We start from the raw sequence: 14,315 nt of genomic DNA, 5'->3' as shown, positions 1-14,315 counted from the left end.
ATGGCAATACCTGCTATTAGTCCTAAAAATTAATGCAATATTACAAGGCTTGTATTCCCCGTCTTTTGCTCATGGAATCCCAAGAATAGTGTGGTTAAAATCCACATACATACCCCAATGAAAATTCAGTTTCACAAACATTATTACTCACAGGCAGAAGTACTCTCAGCCTACCACATTCCCTTTGCTGGAAGGAAAGGAATTTTACCGCTCACTTCAGCGGTGATCAAATTGGGGAAAAAAAAGTTAGACTTCTCAGCTCAAACAAGTTCAGAGTTCAGTCTCACACTGTGGGCTCATCCGCAAAACTGTCCTCAAATTAGAAGCAATATCTGGCGAGTCAAACTAAGGCACCAAACATATTTGGGAGTCAGTTTTTGGTCACACACACACACCCCTCATCCCAGGGAAACTGCAGTTCTGGGAAGCAAATACCCTCATTCTCTCCAAGGCTTTCTTCAAACATCAACTTTCCCCATTTAGTGGTTTTGACCAAGGCACTGGAGTACACCATTAAGTTTTGCTTTCTTTCACCACTTTACAGGAAGCAACCTCTAAAAAACAACAGGATTAAATATCAGGGAAAAAAAAAAAAAAAAAAAAAATGGACCACTGTGCTACAATGAAGACAGATGCTCAAATCTGATACTCTGCAACTTCAACACCATTGTGGTTTGGGAAGGAGACTGGGGTGGTGATGGCACTTGCATACTGTGGCACCTCAAAGCTCCAAAGCATACATTGAAAGAGCTGCTTGAAAGGGGAGCAGAAGTGATATAATGAAACTAGAGACCAAGAAACTCATCGGGTATGGGCTTTCCAGAAGTACTCTTCACACAATGTATGTTTACAGAAGCCTCAAATGCCCCTTTTCAGAAGTCTGTTAATAGTTCATCTGTGTGCAGTAAGTCTTGACCTAAACTGGTCTTTGACACGGACTGTAAAATACACATCTTAAAAAGACCCCATGGAAAATGAAAGTCAGTATCATGACAAAATGGATGATTTCTGATGTAATCTCTTTCCACTCATGCCTTCCATATAAAGGAGACATAGAAAATATCTTTCCCACTATAGAGATTAAGAATTCTCCTTCAATAAAAGCACATCTGGCTGCTATGATGTTGAAGTAAGGGCTTATTAGTATTACTGCTGTTATTATGATAGCTGTTCCCAAATGAACAGTCGTCCTTTCTGAAGGAGTCAATTGTTAGACAAGAAGATAGCATCATCCCTGCAACATACAAAATATTACTGTGAAGACAAGCTGAATCCAAAGATGCTACAGAACAGGATAGAGATAAATAGGCATTTTATCCTTTCTAGATATTTTGACACCAAAAGAGCTTGATGACAAAGACAAAAAAATATATGTATTCTACAGCTAAAAACTTCTGTGACAGAGGAAGCTTGAATAGGAGAAAAAATAGAAGTAATTTGTTTTCTAGGCTGTCGAGTCCTTTGTCTTGACCCAATAACAAACCTATTGATCTACTTCAAAGCACAAAGAGAACGATAACTGTCATATTGGTGTGACACAAACCTGATTTAAAAATATAAAGAGAAAAGGGAAAACAGCTTGTTTATATTCTGACAATCATGTGCTCTGGCTTTCCTCCTCCTCCATCACTGCATACACATAAAGCACTCACAAGGGAAATACAACATAGCTGTCCCACACAGCACTGCTCTCCCGTGTCTCTTCAGAACACCAACTCCCAAAAGCCCTCTCATCCTTACTTCCTCAAAGAGGTCACCTTTCAGAAAACAATAATGCACTTTGTCATTCACCCAGATAACTTCTAGGCTTGCTTTGGAGGATAACATGCAGGACAGGTGCCACAAGTAGGTGACGGTGCATGTAGATGAAGTTAAGTCAATACTAACCAAATCTCCTAAAAAGTCAAATTCCCTAGAACTGCAGTGAGGATGTATGAAAAAGTATTATGCCATGTAACCCTGCGAGACTGTAAGGCACTGAGGAGAAAAGATACATCTTTTGTTATCAGTTAGAGCAGCACCTTTGAGCAGATGAGCAACTGTACAAAACCTTAAGTGTTTAGTGGTAAGCAGAACACAAATGTGATAAGCTTATTTTTTCTTTCCTTTGACAACAATGGAGATATCTGGGCTGGTAGATTCTACATGTTATGGATGTTTGACAGCTAAACCCTGGATTGAGCTTTCTGAACTGACTATATTTCTAAAAGATTACCAAGGGAATATGCAGACTCTGCCCCAGTGACAAAAAAAATCTAGTAGGTGTGTGCAGGGTGTTGGACATCTTCCTCTCGAGTCCTCAGCTACTCTTACATATAGAAAAAATTGTCTTTGGGACTCACAAGTGAAGTCACTCTTTTTGTATACTCTTTAGAAAATACTGGTATTAATCAGACATTTAAGTTATAGAAAACAGGTATTCTGTTCATGCTCCAAACACCCATATAAATATTAGTGGGTCATTCAGCAAGCATTGGCCAACAAAAGGCACAATGGAGCAGAAATCCAAATACATTTTGTTTAAGAAAACTGCTCATACATACCCTTCCTGCTTTCACAATATTTTCACAAAATATAAATTGTCATTCATCTTCATTTCAGGAAGTGAATAAAATAGCATTCCCTCCAGAAATGCATGCATGTAGATCTAAAAGTTGGCATGTAAGGACATGAAACAAAGCACAAAATAAACATATTTTAGAATTTTATTTTCAAAGTCCAATTTAGTTTAACTAAAAATCAAGTTTGACTTAGACTTTTTCTTGAACCCAAAAGCATCTGACTTAAGAAATATAGGCAGATAAGTCAAAGTCCCAGAACATCTTTTAAGATAGCTTTGCTAAACAGATATTAACTGCATATTAACATATGAAAAATAAAGTGCTCAGTGTTTACTGTATCTCAACAGGCAGCTGTTTTCTTTTTTGGTGTTTCAGAAAAGTCCAATGAACAGCATTTTGTAACTTCGTCATTCCTGTAACAGTCTATAGTTGAACAAAAATGGATTACTGTTTTGTAAGGGGAAAGAGATAGCCTATTTTTCTTCTGCATGCAATTCATGTTAGGATGTTTATTTTTATGTACTTCTCACTGTTTTAAAAAAATCCATAGCTGAAGCAGGAACTACTGCTTCAGTAGAAGTGGCAAAACAGCTCTAGATAAAATCTCATTTCTAGATGTACACAATTTTCAGGCATGGCCACTTGTGTGCTTTATTTCACCATTCTATGAGTAAAATGAATTTATTGCTTCCTTTATGAAGGAAGTCAAGTAGCACCTCCCTGTAGCTTTAAGCTCGGAAAGCTTGAAAAGATTTTTCTCACCTGGTTTAACTTCTGGTTCGTAGTAGACGCTACCTACTCACAGAAACTGAAGACTAATCTGGGAATTTCTCATTACTGAATATTAAACAACTAAAACATTGTTCTTCTCTTGTTAGGAATGGATCCTCTATTATCTAGAATTATCGAGTATGCTTTTGTAGTTAGAGTGAAATTATTTTTTAATATCTGCTCTAGAATTGCTGACTACCCCATAGCTTAGAAAGCACAGAAAACACCACCTGAAGTTTCTGTTAATAAAGATATGTTATTTTGTCTTTTCTCTTTGTTTCTCTGGTTTGTAGCAGCAGATCTATAAACAAGGGGAAAGAGTCTATATTACATTTGTCAAAGAACTGCTTCAGATAATTTATTCCCATTAAGTCACATCTTAAATCACATGAAACAATAAAATTTGCAGAATCTCTTTAAGGAGCTACTTATGTTGAAATATTCATTGTCAGGGTTGAATCTGAATTAGTTTAAATAAGCACTAGTATTTAAAACATAGCAAGACATACTAAGGCAAGTTTAAAAACACTGCAAAACAAAGGCAAATTATCAATAAAATGATCCTAATTTTCAACCTGCCTTACTCATTAACTGTATCTGGTATCAGTTCCCAAGATCATACCAACTTCAGGCACAATTGTAATTTTTCCAACAGCAGCAGTTAAACAGCCAGACATGAAGAGTGAGAAGGAAAGAGATATTACATTTAATGGAAACTCTTGTCTTGGCAAAACCTACAGAAGTGCTGAACAGTTAAGGTATCCCTTTCCTCCAGCTCCTTGCTTTTGGCATTGTAGCTGCCTGTTGACTTAAGAACTGAACCATAAAACAGCCATGGAAGAAAAGCAAGGAAATGGAGATTTCCTCAAGATTTCCTGCAGGTTACTTGCTTATTACTTTCTCACCATTTAGATACACACCATAATTCAGGCTATACCTTACTAAACAATAGAAGTGACATGTGGGCACATAGAAGCAAATAGTTTAATCTCACGATAAAAACACGCATCACAAAGCCTAAGATTACATTGCACATATTTAATAAACAGCTACATGCATACTACATAAGTCTGTAACAGTATTACTCAGGAACAGGTTGACAGGGAGCACAAAGCAGGCTATAGCCAACCTTTCCCTTTTATTCTTGGATGTGTCACACATGGTGGGAAATGTCTGAAATAAGTTTAAAAAAAAAAAATCAGAAAATGACTGTACTTAAAAGGATTAAGTGATTCGTTCAATGGCATTTCTGCAGCCCTCCAGGTAATTGAAGAGCTTTTCTTCCACCTGTCTCATGAAAAGCCCTTAATTGTAACCACTAAACGGAAATAGATTTCTGGCTATTTTTATAAAATATATGTGTTGTTATGTAGCAGCAATCCACTGCAATTTAACTCTGCAATACAGCTATAAAATGGTTGATTTGGTTTAGTGCTTTACTTCCGAAATACCTCACAAATTGCACATAGGAGCTACCATGAGAAAGGTCCAGACTACATAAGGGAAAGTGTCGTAATTAGAAACTTCTGTGGGGCTTTGGTGCTGTTATTTTGTGAAGAGAAGAAGGGGGGGGGAAAAAAAAAAAAAAAAAAAAAAAAAAAAAAAAACACCACAACACACTCTGCAAGCCTGCAAAGAACTTCATTTCCCATTAGTCCAAAGTACAGTCAGAACCACTTTAGCAAACCATTAGTGTGCAAACTGAAAAATGCTGAAATACATGGGTTATTATTTGTTTCCCTTCTACTCTTTGCCAAGGGATGGTATTTCTTCCTACTTTGCACCTCGGGCACTACAACAAAGCACAGAGTGAAAAGGAAATTCACCCTATCACTACTCGACCATGTGCCTGCTGGGTTATATTCTTCAGAAAGACTCATCCCTGTCTCTCCCTTGCCCACACAAAGCACTGCAGATGACCACTCATTTCCATAGAGGATCCTACTCCAGCTACAAAGTGGTTAAAACAGGCTCTGGGATTCACTCACATACATCTCTCATTATTGACTCACTCCAAACAAGCTGATGGCCCTGATGCTCGTTCACACTAAAGCCAATTAGTCTGAAATTGCATTTACCCTAAACCCACGCTATCATCCTGGCAGCATAGAGAGGCTTTAAAATGAGTCATGGCTTAATTAATTCCTCCTTTACGAAGCCAGAGGAGCATGAAGTGGCCTAAGTGTAGTGAAGATTGTAGCCAAATAATTTCCGCCATTGATTTTGTCAAAGTAGAATTCAACCTGATTTTAGCATTTATCAAACTGAGCTCGAAGCCCAGCTCAGCTGTGCTGGCATCAGTGAAACTGCCTGGTCAGCTCAGCTAGGGATGCAAGATAACCAAATGTCTCCAGCCACTCCAGTCCCAACAAGGCCGCATTAGAGAAAAAAATACAATTCAGAGGGTAGGCATTGAACACATTGTAACTCAAGTCCTTCTGTTAACTCATAACATGGACACCAGAAGCAGATAGGTCAAAGGTATCCAGTTGTCCCAGATTCCTTTACTATTTTCTAGTTACAGGTAACTACCTTAACATTAGTTAGCTAAGCATATTGCTTGATATCTCAAGATTATTATTTCCTATGTTTCTGAAACTTTTTGCCCTCTCCCATCCCCCTTCCTTCCGGGGGGGGCAACTAGAGCAATAATTATGCTAAGAAGCCTTTGACAAAAGGCACTCCACGTGTCTTTTCTCATTGTGTACATAGATCACATTTATGCTGCTCTAAGCCACAAATACAGATAATATAGCAAGCAGCAGAACATCAGAAGATACCACGTCTTCATCTATTCCAGGAGCCTGTCATTAATAGACAATTTGCAGTTATAACCTTTGTTCACCTGTTGTCCACTCATGATGTTACCACTTGACTTTCAGTTCGCCAATTTTTATTTTAAAAAAAATCCTCTGTTGACATCCCAGCTGACACCCCCCTTAGCAACTCCACACATTAAATAAATATAATTATTCCAGCATTCTCTTAGTTTTGACTCCTGGGGAGCACAACTGAAGTAGTTAAGTGGAGGGATGATGCTTTTATCACTGCTAAAAACCACAAGCTCTTCTCATTTCTACCCATGCAATTCCTCTTGGCTAGGCTTGCCGTCTGATGCTGTTATGGTCACTATCCCGTCTGTAGAAATTAATAGCCAAAAACACCATTCATGGTCTAGGTACATGCAGTTTTTCAGTTGAAATTAGCGTGGCTCGACTAAGACAAGGTCTAAAATTCCCTGTTCACTTCTGCTTTTTCCAATATCCATTCTTAAACTGTCCCAGATCATTCATCCCTCCCCCTCAACCCTCAGACTTGATCAAAATCTTGCCCGGTATTTTAAAAAATAAAAAACTCAATTCATTCTCTGGATGTGGAACTGCACAGAAATGAGAAATACAACAGCTGGAGGTGTTTCTCAAGATAGCATCACATAACAACGTTGGTCTCCCACTTATTACAGATGGATTATACAGGTAGATTTTACTATGTGATATATAGGTGATATAAATACATGCTAAAAATAAGGTTCTTGTGAATGTTTGCAGTGAAGTATCTAAGACACTACTGAAGAAATAACGGTTTTCATGCATCAATCCTGCAGACAGTAGTGAGCAAAGCAGCAGTATCTTCATTTTCAGGATGCATTCCAATCATTTCCTCTTCACCAATTATATCTGACATATAACATGACTGATGACTACTACTACCTCTGCACAGAATTAGTAGAATGTGTGGGGCTTCTGGCTGGACCAGAACAAAAAATCTGAATGACATTTAATTAGCATCAAGCTCAATTTTATTAGAGGATGTGACATACAGATACCAAAAAAAAAAAAAAAAAAAAAAAAAACATTTAGGTTAAACTCATACTACTGGCAAACTGAAGTCAGTAAAATTTATTTGCTTTTTGTTTATTTTTCTTAAAAATAGACATAGTTAAAAATACTGATAACCAGGAAATGAATTCAAAGATTTTAAGCTTTCCTTTTAAGCTTCTGATATTTAACAAAAGTTTTCTTAAAGTTGGGAAATAATTTGTTTTAGCCACTTTCCAAAAGAAAAAATTGTTCATTTAATCATTGGGAAATAAGTATTCTACATAGTATTTAAGTGCATTTTGTTATTGTGTAGACAAAAGTTTTTCGTGGTAGAAGGCTTAATGCGTTCCAACGAGTACATAAGAGTAAGTGATCAACAGAAGTACAAATATGAGACTTCTCATGTCCACCCCTGAAATCATTGGCAACCCAGACACCTCATCTTCAATATGCCATTTTTGTCTTCAGCTTTTCATTACCGGTTTTCTGTTCTACAGGCAGCAGTGAAAGTGTGCAGTTAGGCATAAAAAAAAGTTAGTCTTCTCCAAGTGTAAACATACCACCTGAGAACCTGACTTGGATACATGGGAAACACTGGGTACTCAAAACCATGTGCTGTGTAAGTTTTTGTGGCAGCATCACCAGTCCTCAGGCACCAGCACCTCTGCAACTTGCAGGGAAATGGCTGTCCTAATTAATTACGCAGTTGCATTTATCACCATCCATTGGTGTCAAGAGTTGTTTACATTAGAGATCCTAACTTAAACTAAGTCTTTCTCCAGTCTTCAGTACACGCTGCTTTGCATTTGGTGTTGTTGAATTTGATCCCATTCCTACTGCTGTTCTCCAAGGTCATTTGTTTCTTCTGTATGAGATCATCTTTAGTAGTTCCTTTAACTTTTGATCTGCCAGGAATTTTCACTAAGCCAAACTCATTTTTTTTTTGGTGCTAAGGTTATTTCATATGGTTTCCCATTTGCAGAAAACTCATATATACAGTATTAATAAAGGACAAATTACAAGGCATATTTTACATGCCCCATTAAACTAGTAGGATTAAGTCCACACAAAATGTAATTGCCTTTTGATGTGAATAATGCACAAGGAGTCCAATCAGATGCAGTACAATCTAATTTATGACAGCCCTAGAAATTTTTGGTGATTAGTGTCACAGCATCACAAGTTTAATATATTACAGTGTTAAGAGGTATACAGCCCTGTTGTAAATTATTTCCCCTTTCTCTCCTGTATATCTGAGATGACAGGATGAAGGTAAATTTCTCCCTGACCATTTAGACAGCTCATTATTCCCCCAGAACGCTCCTGTGCCATCACTAATCTCCACAGTGGATCATCATTCATTTAAGATATCAATTCACTACACAATGGTAAACAGAACATTGTTTTCTAATTTTTCAATATTTTCAAGGGCAAGTTCTCAGATGAATTCTATAGAGACTGACAAACTGGAAACACCCCCAGAAACATGAAGGTAAGACTCCACTATGGGCTAGTTTCTCAGATAATGCAAGCTGGAATTGTTGCATTCCAGCCAATATTACACTGGGACTGGGTTAGCACCAGAGAAGAGATCAGGTACAGAAGCATTCAGAAAGCCATAGAAATCATCTTCAAGAACACAAAATTAAATCCATAACTTCATTTGAGGAAGAAAATATTTTTGCAGATATTCATGCAATACATAAAACAATGCTTTAAGAAAGCTAGCCAGAAGTAGCACTCTAATTAATCACTTTGGTACTGATCTGAGATCATGAGAAAAATCAGCAGGGATCTGATGACACTGATGGGCTTTTATCATCAGGGAGGAGAAAGAGAATGTAGTATACAATTAATGCATTATTTTGATATTGGGAAATGGAACTACCTGCATAACAGCAGATAACCTACAGCAAAATAGATATTTTTATTATAAATGTACTCTGAACTTTTTTTTTTAAAAAAAGTATACCTTTAGGTTACCCACCATCTGAGGGTTTCAAATCTCGTGTTGATGAGCATTGCACATACAATGTGATAACTGAGTCACTTGAAGATCCCAGTGCCACTCAGGGAACAAACCTTCAGTGGTATCACAAATGATCACCACAAAAAAAAAAGTTTGCAGGATCAGTCCCCATTATCAGTAGCAGAAGATTGTTTCTAGAGGAAGGGCAAATGGATCATTTTCTTGTGGGTTTACTTAGGGAGGAGAGGAGAGATGGAGTTGAATGTATCAACAGGTGATGCTCAAATAGGAGGGCAGGTTTGTACATCTGTGTTGAGAAAAACACCAAGACTGTTGCACAAATGGCATGAGAAGAAAAACAAAAACACAAGTCCAAAGTCAACACTGGTATAGCTGTGATGGTATCCTGGGAAAGTTGCGGCTCTTAAAGAGACTGATTTGACCCTGGATGGTTCATTTTGCTTATAAACTTGTGAGGAAAATCAGTAAGGTACTATGTAAAAAAACACACGATAAAGATTTCCATTGGCTTGCTGCATTACAAAGGATGGTAACTCTACAGATACATAATGAAAAAAAATATGAAAATACATAGTAAATATATGCAGGCTTAATGAGGCCAATGAGGGACCAGGAAGACAGAATAAATAATCAGGGTCAGAATAACTGAGCCTTTGCAAGAGTCCTGGGAAATGGAAATGTTATGTGGTGAAGGAAATACAAAATAGGATGTCTTTACAACCCTTAATTTTACTTTAAATATTGAAATGGAAACAGCCCTGCCTGCAAATGCCATCACTAAAGCCATTGCTTTAGCTGGCTACGAGAAACAAAGATCTTATACGAAAGTCTGAGAAGAAAAATGTAAAGCAAGCCGCAATTTCTAAGTTTTGTTCTAAAAATCCTATTCTTCTCTTTCTGTACCTTTCTGATGTCCTGAGAGTGACCTGAAAAGAGCACCCCTTTGTTAGGAAGGAGATCCCCATCTTACAAGCCTGCTCAGGCCCTCAGCACAGAGGAGGGCTGAGTGAGAAGTCTTACCTGTTACCCAGCAATCAGAGGAGATGCTCATCTAGTTTATCTCAGGCTTAACCTAAATAACAGATAATGGGCAGTTATGCACATTTTAGAAATATGTCATAATCCTTTGTATACAGCAGTCAGGCTTGATTCCAAAAAGTAACCAAGAAATGAGTTCTTAAGTGTTCTTTGTACTGCACCAAGCCTGGGAGCAAAGTGGAAAAGGAAAACTGATTTTTCAGCTTTAAAATATATTCCTAGTCCTTGGGTGAAGAATTCAGTCTCAAAGAGTTGCAATAGAAGCAGCTATTCACTCAAGGCTTAACCTCTCTTGTATATCAATTTCAGCACTTAGATAGGTTTTAGTTCCTTATATTGAATAACTGCTCAAACCATGAACAATTTCACTGGTTCTCTGAGTCAAGATGTGATGGATAAAGGCATTTATCATGACTGAATTTACCAAGTTTATGACCTTAGACTCCTGGAGATTTGTTTAATTTCACTGACAGGGTACAGATTTAGGTTCTCCAACACAACTTGCCTGTTGAAGAACCACTATAGATTTAATTAAAAAATAGGAGACCTCAGAAACTGTCTTACCTACCCTGCCCTTGACTGATAAAGGATTTATTTTCTTCTTCTAATAGGAATTTTCATGGATAACATACATTGGTTGGAGCTTTCATTTTCCTAAGGGAAAGTTTCAGTGGTCTCCAAGGTTCTCCTTGCCAGACAGTGCTCATAAGCACCATCATAAGTACATGGTCTGGAAAAGGTCAACCCACAGGTAATGGATTTTGTCAGGAAGGTGTTTTGTATCCTCTTGTGAAGAGAGCAGTAATGACTTACCCAAAACGATTCCAATTTTACTAATGTAGATTAAAAAATTAATTCTAGACACTGAACTTTTTTCACATAATACCTCAAATTGCATAACTTCCTTTGCTCAGATAAGACACTACAGTAACTCAAGATTCATCTTTATTAGGTCTAAAGGAACTGTCCAGTGTATTGATTTAACTTGTTGTACTGGGTCTGGCTGGGATGTTAACTTTCCCTGCAGCAGCCCATACAGTGCTGCGCTCTGCACTTGTAGCTAGAACAGCAGTGTTGTTCTAGCTACACACTGGTAGTGTCTGCTGCTGAGAAGTGCTGGCACAGCACCAGGACTTTCTCTAACCCACCTAGGGAGTGAGCAAAAAAAGTGAGAAAGAAACATCAACAGGGCAACTGACCTAAGCCAACCAAAGGAATATTCCATAAAAAGCCTACAACACCTGGTATTCCCCATAGGTCTCCCATCTGGGTACTAACTGGGCACAGACACTGCTTAGTTTCTGAGATCAGACGAGATCAAGCATTGTCAGGGTGGTATGGCCGTATGCTAAAGAGCAGAAAAATAATCCTACCAGATTTTCCTTGTTGAGTTTTACAGATGCAAGTCTCAACAGTTTGGGAAATCTGTCCATTTAAAGCTTATAATGAGTTGAATAGTTTGCTATTTCCTACATCACTTAATATTTCCATGCACAGTCAATCAGCTACATTGAGTAAGATGCATTATATCTTCCAGGCCAGAAATCGTTGGTAGCAGGTCTGAGCAAACGTGCCTTTTGGGTGCACAAACCAGAGCAAGGAGTCAGCTGGAGGAGTCCAGCTTCCATCAGCTGGAAGGAGTCCGCTCGACTTCCCTGTGAGAACATGGACTGAAGCAGTAGAGAAAGGTGCACAGCAACCAACGTGCTAGAATCATCTTTTAGTAAAGCAGAAAATTTAAATTCAAATAAGGCTGAAAGAAAGCATTCCCTGAGCAACAGAAACCCTTTGACCAGTAGATATCAGCAAGCTGAGAGGAAGCAGTGGTACAAGCTCAAGAGGTTTCTACAGCATGCAGTAGGAATCCCACTACCAGATCTCTGGCCAGATCTGCATTTGTCAAGGATTAAAGACTGTTTTGTTATTATTGTTATCCTCTGCAAGCTCTATTTTATTTCCTTTATTTTTAAAAAATATTACTGAATGGTAAAAAATATGAACTGTAGCAATCTGAAGCCAAAGCTCTGCCAAAAGCACACCTGAGGAATGAGCGGGTCCTGGAGATCAGTATCCTGCTCAAGGTGCCATTCCCAAGATGTCGTGCCAGGGAGAGCAAGTATCAGTTTGTGGGGAGATTGTGATTAACCACTCAAAAAAATTGCAAAGCTCCAAAGCATAACTTTAAATGCAGTTGTTCACAATTAAGTTTTCAGCCAGGACTGAGGAGAAAGATGGAGCCTGCAGGTTTTAAATAAGCTCCTGGCAAAGCTGAAGTACTTCAACCATATTGTTTGAAATGTTAAATATGAGAATTAAAAACTGCATTTATCTTTAAAAACAGTCTGAAGGATTAAGCCTCAAAATCCAGGGGTGGCATCCGACTGAGCACAGCCTGCTCTCCTCAGCTGGATGTTCAATTTGGGTACCTAAACATGTAGTGATCTACCTGCAGGCTCCCCGAAATACAAAAATGAGTAAGTCAGATTTCAACAGAACTCCACTGCATTTAAGCCGCAAAGAACAGCGAATCACAGCTTGAGCTGAAGGAAGAAGCCTGAGGGCAGGGCTTGTAACTGTAGTGTTGACAGACCCTCAGGAAAAGCAGCATTAATAAGGGGTTTCTCCACATCCTAGAGAAAAAGAAACACTTATCTAACAACATTTTTGTTTACTAGTAGCAACAAACCCAAGGGACCTAGACTCTACATGGGACAGCCATACAAGCATATGCATAGCCTTTAACCAAGCGCACTGAGATGAAATATTACAGTGAAGTAAGTTAGAGAAAAATTTCATGTAAAGGAAATACAAGTTCACTAGATATCAAAGTACAGTAACAGCATTCCCAGACTGAAATATTAGACCCTTGTTCAGCCCAAATTAATTCTCTCAGCGTGACTAAGTTCAGAGTTCTTAAGAAGTCTGTCTACAGAAGTAAAGATAACCCTTAATGATAGTATTTTGTATTAAATTGATCTGTCCTTTTTATCTAAGCTTCCAAGGGCAGTAAATACTTTGTATCCTGCACACTATTAAAACTTTGTTCTTCGACTTCAGTTGCAAGAACTGAGCACCTCCCATAAACCACACCTGATAACAACTAGTCCTCCTGTGCTCATTTAATCTCCTGACACTTTAAAAAAAGGGGAAAGTGGGAGCATTCCCTGCTTAGAAAGGGGAGCAGTGCCAAGGGAGAGGCTTTATGCAATAGGCTCTGGTCAGTGCCAGGCTCGTCACTCTTGTAAGCAATTACAGCAAGTAATAAAACCTACATAAAATATTTTATTCATTTTGTACCCTATAGCTCTCTACAACTCTTAAGCACACACACAAGGATCCAAATAACAAGCCCTGGGATGTCCAGCTACATACATTCCCTGCAGTACTTCAGGTTGATTGCTTACAGATTATGGCCCTCCCTGCTTGTGCCCTTTTCTCCAAAACCCCACAGCCAGAGAACACCTTAGCTCTAGAAGGAAAAACTGTTTCCAGGGCTCACACACCTCAAAATGAGGTGAGTAAGCCAAGGTCTGTAAGTAGTGTTCTGGAGGACAGGTGCGAGCCATGCAGTTTATCACATCTAACAAGTGTTCTGCTGACTTGCTGTAATTGGTACTTAGTCAAGTCACCGGGGAAATTGCAAGGGAGATTCATAGAAGTACAAATTTGAGTTGTTAGATCTTCATTGGCACCTTAATATTTAGCACAAATTAGCTTCTGTGCTGACAGCTTACAGTAATAACACAGATTTGATTTAAACACATTTACACACACAAATCAATTTAGTTTACAGCATTTATTCACTAACAGCTAATGCTTACACCACTAGCTGCACAGGCACAGCAGCTCAGGTCTGCAGGGTTATAAATACCAGCCTACCTCCATCATGACAGCACTCCACAACCTTTTTCCTTTTTGTTTGCATCTCTCTAAAGAGATGAAACTTGTTACAAGAGAGTTTCTGTGAGCAGAGTCCCAGAGAAGTCTTACAAGGCCCTCGTCACACAGGTGCCCAGGATGAACACAGCAGCTGCACAGAGAGCCCAGCCCTAAATCCTTTGCCATTGAATTAGCTAGAGCTTATTCTCTCAGCCATCATGAGGCATAGCTGTTCCCTCACTCCTTACCAGTGAT

The 14,315-nt window shown here is 38.5% G+C and overlaps 1 long non-coding RNA gene and 1 pseudogene across 4 annotated transcripts in view; both read right to left on the bottom strand.

The window, feature by feature from the left end:
* Nucleotides 1–14,315, bottom strand: part of LOC118170341 — a 127,254-nt gene that overhangs the window by 111,231 nt on the left and 1,708 nt on the right. The window lies entirely within an intron of this gene.
* On the bottom strand, nucleotides 11,411–11,530 carry LOC118170354 (annotated as a pseudogene).

The sequence above is a fragment of the Oxyura jamaicensis genome, chromosome 7 (genome assembly GCF_011077185.1).
Source record: "Oxyura jamaicensis isolate SHBP4307 breed ruddy duck chromosome 7, BPBGC_Ojam_1.0, whole genome shotgun sequence".
NCBI lineage: Eukaryota > Metazoa > Chordata > Aves > Anseriformes > Anatidae > Oxyura > Oxyura jamaicensis.
The sequence above is the reverse complement of the archived record's forward strand: the minus strand, read 5'-3'. Positions and strand labels throughout refer to the sequence as shown.